Source organism: Ambystoma mexicanum, chromosome 6p (assembly GCF_040938575.1).
Source record: "Ambystoma mexicanum isolate Mex_15411 chromosome 6p, UKY_AmexF1_1, whole genome shotgun sequence".
Taxonomy (NCBI): Eukaryota; Metazoa; Chordata; class Amphibia; order Caudata; family Ambystomatidae; genus Ambystoma; species Ambystoma mexicanum.
The window spans coordinates 1,214,687,570-1,214,702,162 of NC_090935.1; the positions used below are offsets into that span (position 1 = coordinate 1,214,687,570).

Sequence of the window (14,593 nt, forward strand, 5' to 3'; positions counted from 1 at the left end):
ACGGAAATAAATGGAAGAGGTTCTCTGTCTGGTGCCGTGCACAGAAGATTAACCCTCTGCGGATTACGGCCCCTCAAGTACTGCCGTACCTACTGTCGCTGGCCAAAGCTGGACTGGCTCACGCCTCCATCAAAATACATCTGGCTGCAATCTCCCGATATACCAGGACGACGGGACGGGCGTCCTTGTGGTCTCATCGCCTGGTGAAAGAATTCATGAAGGGACTATTCCGATCATTCCCGCCGGTGAAGGCTCCTGCCCCGGTGTGGGAGCTTAATGTGCTGCTGACCAAGCTCATGGGGGCCCCATTCGAGCCTATGCATTCGGCGCCTTTGAATTTCCTGTCATGGAAGACAGCTTTCCTCGTGGCCATCACCTCCACACGACGAGTGGGAGAGATCCAGGCCCTATCTTGCAAGCCTCCATACTTGACTTTTCATGACACGAGGGTGGTGCTGAGGACACACCCATCCTTTATGCCCAAGGTGCCGTCGGACTTCCACCTCAACGAGCCCTTGGTGTTGCCAGTTTTCTTCCCGTCGCCTTCGTCGCCGGCCGAGAGGACTTTGCACTCGCTGGATGTAGCTAGAGCGCTGAAGTTCTATGCGGACCGCATGAAGAGTTTTCGGAAGACGTCACAGCTGTTTGTGAACTTTGGGACTGTGAATCAAGGGAAGGCTCTCTCGAAGACTTCCATTTCCAGGTGGCTCTCCGGCTGCATCATGCACTGTCACCGGTTGGCAAACCGACAGCTGCCCGGCCGTCCGAGAGCCCATTCGTCCAGAGCGATCGCTGCTATCACGGCGTTCCTGTCTGGTGTGCCCCCTGCTGGACATCTGCAGAGCTGCGACGTGGAGGTCGACGCACACCTTCACAAGATTCTACTGCGTCGATCGGGACTCCAGGGAGGAGTCTAGGGTCGGCCAAGCAGTGCTGCGCAACCTGTTCGCCTAAGGTGAGCCTGGTGAGGAGGTAAGAGTTGCTTAATGTTGAGTTGTTGTATTGCTTAATGTTGAGCCTGTTGCCACCTCCCGTGGTTGTGCATGTGTGTACTGCTATGTATTCTCTTATTCATGAGCATGTGAATCCATGCCAGACCCCATGCTGGAGAAGGAACAAGTTACTTACCTGTAACTGTTGTTCTCCAGCATGGGTCTGGCATGGATTCACATGAGAACCCTCCCGCCTACCCCTCTGCGGCTCTTAACTTGGTCATACTGCCACGTTAACTGCTACCAAATCTGAGGATGGCTGCCAGAGGCGGGGCTTAGGGAGAGGGCAGTCATTGGCTGGGGGCAGTATGACCCAGAGACCAGTGATTGGTTACTACTAAGAAAGACAGATCAGAAACTGATACTGATTTTTTTCTATACCGAGGATTCCCGGCCTGACGACGGGGAATATTCATGAGCATGTGAATCCATGCCAGACCCATGCTGGAGAACAACAGTTACAGGTAAGTAACTTGTTCCTTGCTTTGTCTCCAGGTGAATCATCCACTTGTGTGTAATAGCAGGTTTTACCTCTTTCCATACCCTAGTTTAGCTTGGTTTGGGTTTTATCTTTTTTACATTTTTAAATGATCTTTCATTTGGCTGTTTTCATCTATTCGGCTGATCTCGAAAACATGCCTTCTTTGAGAGCAACAAAAGTGGACCATTTGAACTTTTTCTCATGGAATTTAAATGGTTTGAACAACCCTGTTAAACACGCTAAAATATTGTCCTGTTTGAAATGTCTTGTGATATAGCAATGCTACAGGAAACCCATCTTGATGATGCTGAAGCTGTTAAACTTAGGCAAGGTTTGGTGGGACAAACATACTTCTCAAATTACGCAGCCAAAAAGAGAGGTGTTTCTATATTGTTTAAAAAGAACCTGCCTCTGCAGGTCCTCTCCAGTGAATCGGATGCAGAGGGTAGGATAATATTGGTGAAAGTCAAAATCCAAGACACTGTATCTCTGTTATGCTATGTGTATGCCCCTACTACTGTTAACCCCCTGTTTTTTCATGAACTGGCAAGACCGATTCAAGAGAGCCAAGTGGACTCTATTTGTTTGAGGGGGTGACTTTAATCTTGTAATGGATTCAATGCTTGACCGCTCAAATGGTGCAAGATGTAGAATCCCGAAGAGAAGTCAAGAGGCAATAAGCAAACTAATCGATGAGTGCCACCTATCTGACATATGGCGCCTAGAACACCAACAGAAAGATTATAGTTTCCACCCCGCAAACCACAATGTGTATTCTAGAATTGATCTCTTGCTCGCATCCAGGCGTGTGACCCCAAGTTGTTATGGCTCAGACATTGGTCTCATCGGGATTACTGACCATGCTCCAGTGTCGATGCGCCTCTCACTGTATTATATACATTCACTAAAACCTTCTTGTGGAGGATGAATACCTCTGTTTTACATAATGAGCAGACATTGGAAGAAATTGTGAAGGAAATTGAAAGCTTCATTGAAAGCTTCATTGAAATAAATAAGACAGATGAGGTCTCTCTCTCGGAAGCTCTGAAATGCTATATGCGAGTGTATTTGATGTCCAAGACTAATCGATACCGGAAAGGGATGAAAAGGCTCACCACAGAGGCAAAGCTTCTTGAATGGCGCTATGTTGTAACCAATGACCAAGAAGTACGAACAGAGCTGAGAAGAGAACATTTGAGCTGAATAAGATTATCTCGGATAGAGTAGAGTATGCATTGTTTAGGTGCAAGATCAACTATTTAGAAAATGGTGAAAAGCAGGGAGATTACACAGGTTGAAGATAGCATAGAGTGAGGGAACAATTGCAGCAGTGAGGTACAACACTGATAGCCTGCTAGTATTGCACCAAGACATTAATATTAGATTCAAAGATTTTTATGAACACCTATATGAATCAGAAACAAAGTGTGTAACAGCGACAATTACAAACTTTTTGAGTCAGATTAAAGTTCCCAGGACTGCGTTGCCCCATCAAAATCTGCAATTTCTGTGGAGGATATCCAGTTTGCAATCTCAGGATTAAACGCGGAAAAAAAAGCCAGGGGTAGACTGTCTCCCAGTTGAGTTCTACTGGATATTGCCTGAAAGCGGACTTACCCTGCTGCGCGATGTGTATTCTGCATCATTTGAGAAAGGAATGTTACCATCCTCCATGTGACGTGCACTTGTGACAGTTTTGTTGAAGAAGGATAAGTCTCAGACGAGGTGTGAAATTTACAGGCCAATTAGACTAATAAATACTGATTGCAAGTGTTAGCTAAAATAATGGCCGAGAGGTTGGAGATTGTTGTACACGCATTGATACACGAGAATCAAGTTGGTTTCGTGACTGGGAGATCTGTGGCTGATAATATGCAGAAGTTGCTTTTGACCATTGGTGATGGTAGAAGGATCGAGGCTCCTGTGGCAGCTATCTCCCTTTATGCAGAGAATGCCTTAGATAGGATCGAATGGCTGTACCTGTTTGAAAGTCTGAAGGCAATGGGATTTGGACCAACCTTTTTGGGTTAGACTGCTGTATGCGAATCCAACTGCAAATGTGCCCACTAATGGTTTAGTCTTTGGATATTTCGAACTTAAGAGGGACAAGGCAAGGCTGTCCTCTTTAAGCATTGTTTATCCTAGCAATGGAACCACTGGTGATTACGCTGAGGGCAAATGGAAATATAAGTGGAATAGGAACTGTTGTGTACCGGCAAGCTCTGGCTTTAATCGGATGATTAGCTGGTGGTTGTGCGCGATCCTGATTTGTGCCTACCCTATCTGATGGAGGACATCCATGTATTATCTCAAGTTTCCTGATACAAGGTTAATTGGAGCACGTCAGAGATTCTACCAATCACAGGGTCATGCATGCGTCATACACTTGACAACATGGAATTTACTTGGTGCGCTGAGCGGATAAAGTATTTAAGAATCTGGGTTAGCCCTGAAGTGAAACCGCTGCCCAATATTAACTTCGATTGCCTAATCCCTAAAATCAGAGCAGACATTGATCGATGGTCAGTACTAAAACTTTCAATTTGGAGCAAGGTTAATTGTATTAAGATGAACATGGCACCAAGTCAATTATGTTCTATCCATGCTCCCACTGAAAACATTGAAACAGATTTTCAAGGAGCTTGATGCATTAATGCAGACATTTCTGTGTGATGGCAAGCATCCTAAGCTTGCGCTGAGGAAGATGCAGCTACTGTTGAAGCATGCTGGTATGAATTTACTGAATTTTGTCGAATATCACTTGACATTCACTGCAAGGCATTTTCGTCGTATGGTGAAGACTGAACCAGACAAATGGACTGAATTCAAATCCAACCGTGTGTTTCAACTGGAACCCCAAGCTTTGCTATCAATGATGTCGAGGAGATTGTGAAAGCTGAGCCCTCTTACAGTCCTTTTGCGCGACTGCTGGCACTTCTTGGCCAAACTTATGAATTGTGACCCTTTTCTTTTCCCCGATGCATCCATCTTGCTAAATTAAATCCATCAATAACCAATAACCAAACAGTGGAAAGTGTTGTTCTGGCCGTCCTGGTTCCTGGGTGTAATCCAATACATCAAAGACCTTCAATAGAATGGTGCTTGGATACCTTTTGCAAGTCTACAGAGGAAGTTTGGTATGAACGATTACAGCTATGCTGAATATAGACAACTAAGAGGTCTAATATCTGCTAAACTTGAGTCCACAACTCAGAATTGCGAACAAAGTGATGCCTGGTTGACGTTGGAACTCTGGGCCCGAGCAAGTCATCCTGCGGCCAATGTGTACAATGTCCTTGAATCCAAATGGGATGGTGAACTGGGAGAGGAAATTAGTCCAGAATATTGGCAGAGATGCTGTAATAATATTTGCTTCTCAAGTATGGACTGGGGACTGAGGGCCTCGCAGACTAAGTTACTTTTTAGGGCTTATTGGTCACCGGAAATGTGTGTGTGTGTGTGTGTGTGTGTGTGTGTGTGTGTGTGTGTGTGTGTGTGTGTCTCATGTTAAAGGTCCCCTGAAATGAATTGCCTCCATTCTTGTAGTATAGTAAGTCAGAGTAGTTTCCCATTTCTTCATACAGGGCCATTGGATGAACGTGGCCCCTTGCATGAATATTTTATACAACGACAATATTCATTTTTTTTGTCTCTGCATCAAATCTTTTAGCTTTACACATCCCACCACTTTCCATTGTCTAAAGGCCCCCCCTTCCATTCCAAGCCTGAACTGTGGGTTGTTAAAGGGAGGGATAAATGGTGAGGCGGCAGAGAAAATGTTGACTTTTTCCATTAATGTGTCTGACTTTTCTTCAACTAGGGTGGTTATCTGTCTCTTATGCATATTTTATGCATATTTTTAGGTCTATCTTCTTTCTGTAGCAACAGCACTTCTGCCAATGATGCCCCCACTACTGCCCTTTCCATTCTTGTCCAAATGTTGATAGAGTTCCCGTGACCCATTCTCTTATTACTCTAATTTGTGCGGTTTCATATTATCTGGTGAAATTGGGAAGGGATAAACCTACTTTGTTTTGTGATGCCGTCGGTGTTTGGAGCGCCAACTGTGGTTGTTTATCACATTAAAGCTGTTGTTTTAACATTTTGAAAAATATTTTGCGGATTGGTATGAGCAAACCTTGAAAGTAATACAGAACCCTAGGTAGTATTACCATTTTTACGGCTGCGATCCTGCCTAGCTATGATAAGGAGAGTGGGCCCTGTTAGGTCAACTTTAATTTTGTCTAGCAGTGTCCTAAAATGATCCCCATAAATTGGTACTAGCGACCTTGGTATGGTAACTCGCAAGTACTACACTCCCTTGTCTGCCCATCGAAAGGAGGAGCTTTGCCCTGTACACATGAGGATTCCTTTGATTTGATCAGCGGACCTTATCCTTATTAGGAATGGTTTTTAATATAAGGACGACGATAGTGGGGATAGCGGGCACCCCTATTTGGTGCCACTGTGGGTAGCAATTTGTTGGGACAGTTGTCCATTCACTGAAAGCCATATAGCCTGGACCATCTGTAAAAATTGCGATCCGAAGCCCATATGCCCCATCGTCCGAAAAAGGAAAGATCACTCAACCCTATGGAAAGCCTTATCAACGTCTAGGGAGAGAAGGAGCGGTGGGAGTCCCGTTTTTTTTCTATCTTCCACTAAATGGCAAACTCTCCTAGTATTGTCGAACGTTTGATGATTCGTAGTAAAAACCTGATTGATCTGTGTTAACAGTTGCGGGTCTAGCCATTCCAACCAGTCTGCTAGGATTTCTTTTACATATTATTGCGTCGATATTGATCAGCGCTATTGGGCGATACGATCCACATAAGGTTGAATCCTTGTTTGGTTAGCAATACTAGTGAAGCTTCGTCCATGGTTGGAGTAATTCGTCCCGTGGAATTCAAGGTATTGTATAATTTTGTCAGCTTCGGGGCGAAGTCTGTCAGGAAAGTTTTGTAAAATACTGCTGGAAACTCATCTGGTCCCAGCGCTATGTTTATTGGGAGTTTTTTGATTTTCTGTAAAACCTCTTTGACCGTACTCTTATGTCCCGTCCCCTTTCCTCCATACTGCATGGGCGTCCCTTCCAAGGGACCGGAGACAACCTTTTTCACCAGAAAAAAACCTTCTTCCCCTTTAAATTTAGAGGCACGCTGGGGCGCGGCCCAGGGAGCATTCGCTGCCCTGACTCCGCTGCCACACCTTTGTCCCCTTTTCTGCGTCGACGAGAACGGGTCGAATTCACCAGCGCTCCTGGGTTTGGCTTCGGCCATGTAATTCCATGCGCGGATACTTCTTCTCTTGGTCTTTTTTTTGTCTTATCTATCATTCAGGTACTCGGTCCTCAGGCATCACGCTCCTCCCCGCCGCATGTCGACTTCCACGGGGTTCAGCAGGTGTCCATCCTGCAACAGGCTCTTGCCGACTTCAGACCCCCATGCCCTCTGCCTACGTTGCCTTGGCCCAGACCACGGTTGGCAATCATGTTCGGCGTGTGACTCGCTATCCTCGAAGGCGCTGAAGAACAGACTAGCCAGGTGGATGGAGCTCTTCCAGAAGTCTCCTCCAGATGATCTGAAGAACTTCATGGAGCATCGAACAAGGCCCAAGGTAGGTCCAATATCTTCTAGTGCACCCCGCAAGGGAGACTCCTTCCCAGGGACTCTTCCGCGTGGGAGGGACCGGCCAGATCCTTCTACCGGCACGTGTCCCAAGGCTGCTACAGCTACCGACCTTCGGGTCGAGGGGTCCTTGGATCCTCCCGGGTGCAGTGTTGAGGGACCTGAGGGTTCTTGTACCGGGTCTACACCCTGTTACCGGCAACACGTGCGAGGGGCCACCCCCCCCCCTGTTACCGGCAACACGTGCGAGGGGCCACCCCCCCCCTGTTACCGGCAACACGTGCGAGGGGCCACCCCCCCCTGTTACCGGCAACACGTGCGAGGGGCCACCCCCCTGTTACCGGCAACACGTGCGAGGGGCCACCCCCCTGTTACCGGCAACACGTGCGAGGGGCCACCCCCCTGTTACCGGCAACACGTGCGAGGGGCCACCCCCCCTGTTACCGGCAACACGTGCGAGGGGCCACCCCCCTGTTACCGGCAACACGTGCGAGGGGCCACCCCCCCTGTTACCGGCAACACGTGCGAGGGGCCACCCCCCCTGTTACCGGCAACACGTGCGAGGGGCCACCCCCCCCTGTTACCGGCAACACGTGCGAGGGGCCACCCCCCCCTGTTACCGGCAACACGTGCGAGGGGCCACCCCCCCTGTTACCGGCAACACGTGCGAGGGGCCACCCCCCTGTTACCGGCAACACGTGCGAGGGGCCACCCCCCTGTTACCGGCAACACGTGCGAGGGGCCACCCCCCTGTTACCGGCAACACGTGCGAGGGGCCACCCCCCCTGTTACCGGCAACACGTGCGAGGGGCCACCCCCCCCTGTTACCGGCAACACGTGCGAGGGGCCACCCCCCCCTGTTACCGGCAACACGTGCGAGGGGCCACCCCCCCCTGTTACCGGCAACACGTGCGAGGGGCCACCCCCCCCTGTTACCGGCAACACGTGCGAGGGGCCACCCCCCTGTTACCGGCAACACGTGCGAGGGGCCACCCCCCTGTTACCGGCAACACGTGCGAGGGGCCACCCCCTGTTACCGGCAACACGTGCGAGGGGCCGCCTAAATGCAGCTCTACCGACCCCTGGGTCGAGGATGTCACACCTACGGGCCGATGCCAGAGGAGCAGGGTAGGCCTCAGGATCCACACGTGAGAGTCTTGGACCAGGCCAGGCCCAGGAGGCCGAGCAACATGTCGCAGGCACGTGGCAGGCAGCTCGACAAAATGCCCGCCACGCCAGAAAGGTGCACTTGTCCAACGCCATTCTACGAATTCGGCGAAGAACGAGTGTCAAGGTGGGACTGGTCTCAACCAGGTATGTGGCCTATAGTCTACCCTTCATTTGCGCTTGGCAACTTTCCTTTGCGTCCATACGGACCGGTACACAGCAGCTCCAGCAGCCCCCCGCTACCCAGTCGGTACTCCCTGCCACCTCTTTGGCCAGTGAGGAAGTGCTCTTCATGAGGTCTCCTCAGATGGGGCTTATCAAAGACGCAGTCAGGGAAGTCCTCCCCACCATGCTAAAGGCACCACAGACGCCTTCATCGGGCCCTCAGGCCCTGGTGCAGCCACCTCCTCCAGCTCCACAGCATACTCCGCAACCTCCACCGCCTCCGGTGGCGGTCCCTGTACCCCAGCCTCCGGTGCCATCTACCCCTCCTCCTCCCCAAGATCCTCCAGGTCCGCAGGATATGGACGAGGAGGAGGATCCGGACACGCCATCCACAGCCAGGGCCTTCCATGAACGTCTTGCTGGCCTGGTGGAGTACCTGGGCGTCCCCCAACTGGAGGTCGAACAGCCAGCAGAGGGGGTTCTGGCTGAAGTCCTCACAAGACACCCCTCTGCCAACACGGGGATTCCACTGCCAACCGATGTAGTCTCCCTGGCCAAGAAGGGTTGGCTCAAGCCCCACTCAGCCCCACTCAGTCCAGCCAGTCAACTGACGCCTGGACGTCAAGTACAGGCAGATGGCGGGGGATACACTCTTGCTCTCGACCCATCCTCAGCCATACTCCTCAGTGATCGCTGAAGCATCACTATACTCCAAACCTAAGTCGTCCTCAGCCTCCTCCTCTGCGGTGCTGCTAGGCAAGGAGTAGAAGATCTTGGAGGCATACGGCAAGAAGATCTACGCCAACGCTTCCTTGCACCTGCCTCAGGCCAACACAGATACTATGCTGGCGGCCGCCAACCAACGGTTATGGCGGGAAATCACGGACTTCCTCCCGGAACTCCCCACCCAATGCCAATCTTGCTTTAAGGCGGGGCTAGTGGAGGCCAAGCTCGTGGCACACGACCTCCTGGAATCCACAGTGGCACATATCGATACCTCAGGCCGTGTCATCTGCATTGCCACGGACATGAGGAGAACAGCCTGCCTCCGGGCAACGAAGTTCAACCCAGATGTCCAGGAGGGCATTCTAGATTTACCGTTCAACGGGGTTGGGCGGGGGGACCCTCTTCCACTCCTCTACGGACGAAGAGCTGAACAAGAAGAAGAACCGCTCACAAACGGCAAAGTCTTTATCCATTCTTACTAAGACGACGCCCAAATCATACAACCAATCTCAGCAGCACTCGGAGAAGGGTTGTACATATGGAGGGTTCTGCGGCTTCCCGGGACGCAGATCCAGGCAGCCGGACCGCTCGCTGTCTCAGAACCGGCACAAACAAAAAAAAAGGGTGGGGGGAGTAAGGGCTTTTTCCTGTCACCCCTCCTCAGCCTCCGAGGGAAAGAAGGCATGACACGCCATTTCGGGTCCACTTCTCTCTGGTGGGGGGGCATGCTTGCTCTCCATGCACAATTCTGGTGCCAGAATTTTGCGGACCCCTGGATCCTCTCTGTAGTATCCACGGGGTACCGCCTTCCTATCCCAGCCTCTCCTCCCTCCTCCCCTCCACTCCCACAGGTTGGGACAGCAACAATTTTGGCAGAGATCCGGTCGCTCGTAGAGAGCCAGGCAGTGGAGCAAGTCCCAGCCTCCTGGCGAGGCTTCGGCTTCTACTCTAGGATTTTAGCCATTCAGAAGAAGAACCAGGCAGACCTGAGAGTTGTGCTGGACTTTTCCACCCTCAACCTCTCCTTACCCCTGCAAAAATTCAAGATGGTTACGCCAGCTTTTATAGCGGAGACATTGGACAAGGGAGACTGGATGTGCTCCCTGGACCTGAAGGACGCGTACCTACACGTCCCAATTTGTCAGCCCCATTCCTACGGTTCAGAATCATGGGCTACCATTTCCAATACAAAGTCCTTGCGTTTGGCCTCAACTCAGCCTCCAGGGTCTTTATCAGGCTCGTGAACGCTGTAGCAGCCCTCCTCAGAGCACGGGCCTACACATCTACCCATACCTCGACGACTGGCTCGTCAGGGCTACATCTCCAGAGGCGGTTCACCACTCGTCCATGCCCTTATGAACACACTGCATGACCTGGGCTTCTCGCTCAACCTCTAGAAGTCACAGCTGCTCCTTACGCAGACTCTGACATTCCTGGAACTCATTTGGGACACGTGCTCCGAGAGGGTTTTCCCGTCGGAAGAAAAGATCTCAGCCGTCAAGAGGGCCACCGCCCACTTCCTCAGCGGAGAGGTGACCTGGGCATGGTGGTACCAACATCTCCTGGGTCTACTAGTGGCGGTTCTGTTAGCCGTGTTGCACACGAGACGAAGGATGAGGAGGATTCAGCTGCACTTCACGACCTCATGGAATCAGGAGCGGGTTTCGCAATCCGAGATGATCAACATTCCTCCATCTCTCTACCTGGACCTAACTTGGTGGTCCATGGACTGCAACCTACGGACAGGCAAGCCCTTTCGGCTGCCCGCTCCGCAGGCCACCATCACCACAGATTCCTTGATAGAGGACTGGGGAGCCACCCTGGACGATCTCTCGGTCCACGGCACCTGGACTCGACAGGAGCAGGAATACCACATCAATTGGTTGGAGCTGAACGCCATCTGGCTAGTGCTCAGAGCATTCCTACCACTTCTCAAGGGCAAGGTTGTCCTCATCCAGCGACCAGCATGTACTACGTCAACAGGCAGGGAGGCACCAGATCCCCTCCTCTGTGCAGACTGGCGATCAGCATGTGGGAATGGGCCTTGGAAAACTAAATTTACCTGTTTGCAGTCCACCTCCCCGGGGGAATCGAACCTGGAGGCGGACAGGCTCAGCAGGCTGGGAAAGGACAATTACGAGTGGCAGCTAAACGAACTCGTTACTCAGGAGATCTTCAACAGGTGGGGTCACCCCCACGTGGATCACTTTGCCACCTGGCACAACAAGAAGTGTCCCCAGTTCCCATCCTGGCAAGTGCAGGGCCCTGACTCTTTGGGCGACGCATTTCACCTCCAGTGGACTTGCATGAAAGCCTACGCCTTTCCGCCCACTCCTCTGATGCACAGGGTAATTTGCAAGATCAAGGTATCTCACTGACTCCTCATTCTGATAGCTCCATGGTGGCCAGCCAGACCATGGTTTTTGGAGCTCCTCAGCCTCTCTAAGGTGCCACCTATACACCTTCTGAAGGGCCCAGCACATCTTCTAGCACATCAAGGGGGGGCAGAATCATCCACCCCATGTCAGGGAAACTAGCCCTCACAGCGTGGCACCTAAGCTGGTAACGCTTAGGCACCTTAGCCTCTCACAGGCCAATCTGAAGATCATACAGGACGCCAGGAGTTAAGTCACCAGGGCCCAGTACAAGAACAAATGGACCAGGTTCTGCCACTGGGCAGACTCCAAGGGAATTGACCCCTTGTCCTGCAATTTGGACGGCATGCTCTTTTTCGGCACACCTCGCTCATTCGGGCGTACAGGTGGACACCTGCCGTACATACCTTGCAGCCATTGGTGCTTACAGGGACTTGGAGGAAGGCATTTTTTCCTCCAACCCTATCGTTAAGAAACATCTGACTGGTCTCTCTAGGCTCTACCCACCAGTCAAGAGACCGCACTCGGGTTGGGACCTTATTATAGTCTTGGGCGCCCTGGCACACAAACCATTCGAGCCATTGGCGTCAGTGGACATTAGGCTGGTCACCATCAAGACGGCCTTACTAGTGGGTCTTACCTCGGCTCTGAGTCAGTGAGATTCAGGCGCTGGTCGCCTCTGAACCATATACCACCTTTCACAAGGATAAGGTAGTCATGCGGACGCACCCAGCATTTGTGCCCAAGGTTCCATCTGCATTTCACTTGAACGAGGAAATAGTCCTTCCTACGGTTATTCCAGATCCCAAGGTCGAAGCACAGATAGTGCTGCACTGCCTTGATGTCAGGCGTTCCCTAAAATTCTACTTGGACAGGACAGGGGCTTCCGCAAGTCAGACGCCCTGTTTGTCACAGTCTCTGCCATCAAAGAGTCGTATGAGGGCCAGCACAAGGTGCTCCCGGCCAACCTGCATGCCCACGCAGTCAGGGCCAAGGCAACGGCTATCGCATTCCAACGCCATGTCCCTTGGCAAGTCTTAAGCAGGGCGGCCACCTGGGCTTCTCCCTCGGCTTTCTGAAAGCATTACTGATTGGATGCCGTCTCTAGATCTGATGCGGCTTTCGGACAGGCGGTTCTCAGGAACCTATTTGCTTAAGGAGGGTCTCCTCTCCTCCTTGGGGCTACAATCCGTTGTAATCGCCCATACAGTATGGAGGAAATGGGACGGGACGTAAGAGTAATTATAAGTTACTAACCGTAGTGACTAACGTACTCTTGGTCTATAGTTGCCTTTCCGCCATATGTCCCACCAACCTCCCCCCTAATAATACTGGTGTCATTAGGCAATGCTAAAGCTATTGTCGACACGTCAATGGGGACTGAGGTGTGGCACTGGATGGCAGAGTTAGAGCAGCGCATGCTCCCTGGGCCGCGCGCCTCTAAATTTAAAGGGGGAAAAGGCTTTTTCTGGTGAAAAATGTTCAGTCTACCGTCCCTTGGAAGGGACGCCCATACAGTATGGAAGAAAGGGGACTATGGACTAAGAGTACGTTAGTCACTACGGTGGGTAACTTATAATTTCTATCCGCCTCCAGACATTCTCTTAATAGGTGAGATCTTTGGCACCAAAAGCGATTGCAGTTAATTGTTTTGAGAGGTTTCTATTGGCCTATCTGAAGAGTACAGGGATGAGTAATATTTTAAAAATGTTTACATTATTTCTGTAAGGTCTGTTGTCATTTACCCCGGTTGGGTTTTTTATTATCGTTCTCACTGCTGTTCTTAGTTGCCAAGCCAATAGGCAATCAGCATTATTGGATTTGACCTAATATCTTTGTCTCATATTTTGTAGGACTTTAATACCTCTAGCTGACTGTTTACATTCCTATACTCCTTACGGATAGCTACACTATGGTGCTTTTCCATTTCCTTCATAATATACTTCAGATTATCTTCTAATTCACCTTCTAGTTGTTTTGGTTGTTTGTCTCTCATTGCTTTTAGCACAATCAGGTCTCCCCTAATGACCATCTTAAACACATCCCAAAGAGCCGCTGAAGATATATCTGGAGTGTCATTAGCTTCAAAAAAAGTTTGTCCCCTATATTATGACCTTATCTTTAAGTAATTCATTGGGGAAAGCCCACTTCGAAAGACCATTCTATCCAGTAGTTAGTTGAAGCGCCATGGTGATGGGTACATGATCTAACCCTCCTAATTATGGGGGCTGAATCCCATCTATCCTGAAAAGATTTGGGGATATTAGCTTTGACTCTTGGGCTCCAGCTCTCTGGAATGCTCTCCCTAAATACCTCTCTAATAGTGAGTCTCTGCCTATCTTCAAAAAGAAATTGAAGACCTTCCTGTTTGATAAAGGATAGGTCCTCTTCTGTCTTCTTAGCGTAGCTCTCTCGGTACTTGAAATCAGTTCTCCGTAATCTTCTTCCTCATTCTGCTGGTCTTTATGAGGTTTAGATTTCACCAGTTTTCATGTCTTTTCGTTCTCCTTGTCTGATATTGTTTTCTGTTGTTTTTGTCCCTTTCCTCCTCTTGTGAGCGCCCTGAGGCCTATGGGTTGGTGGCGCAATACAAAAACATAGATAGATAGATATATAATCAATACGGCAGAATGACCCAGGTTCATGGGAGTAGAATGTAAACCTGGTCTCTTTGGCTTTAATGGTTCTTCAAGTGTCCTTCAATAATTTGAATGGTCAGCTTTTGTGGCCACCTCAACTTTACCTTAAACGTTTCTATCTGCTGCCACCTTTTTGCCCTCTCCACCCCAATACCCTACTCTTATGTCCTGCCTTATCCAGCAGTGCATCCAATTAACTCCTGTGGATCCTGTAACCCAACCCTTTCCTCCCAAGCCCCCCACAACTTTCCTATCCAAACCACTCCCAGGGTCAGATCAAAGTTACTATTTACTCCAAAGGCATCAAGCCCCCAGAATTGACCTGTGACACTCGCCACAAAAAATTATTTTCTAAGAGTACATTAAGATCCTCCTGATGATTCCATCTGGCACAACTAACCAAGTCTGTCCCAATGGCCTC

At 50.2% G+C, this 14,593-nt stretch overlaps 1 protein-coding gene across 5 annotated transcripts in view; it reads left to right on the plus strand.

The window, feature by feature from the left end:
* The window catches only part of GKAP1 (G kinase anchoring protein 1), a 1,031,394-nt gene that overhangs the window by 443,578 nt on the left and 573,223 nt on the right, over nucleotides 1–14,593 (plus strand). The gene's annotated exons all lie outside the window — the stretch shown is intronic.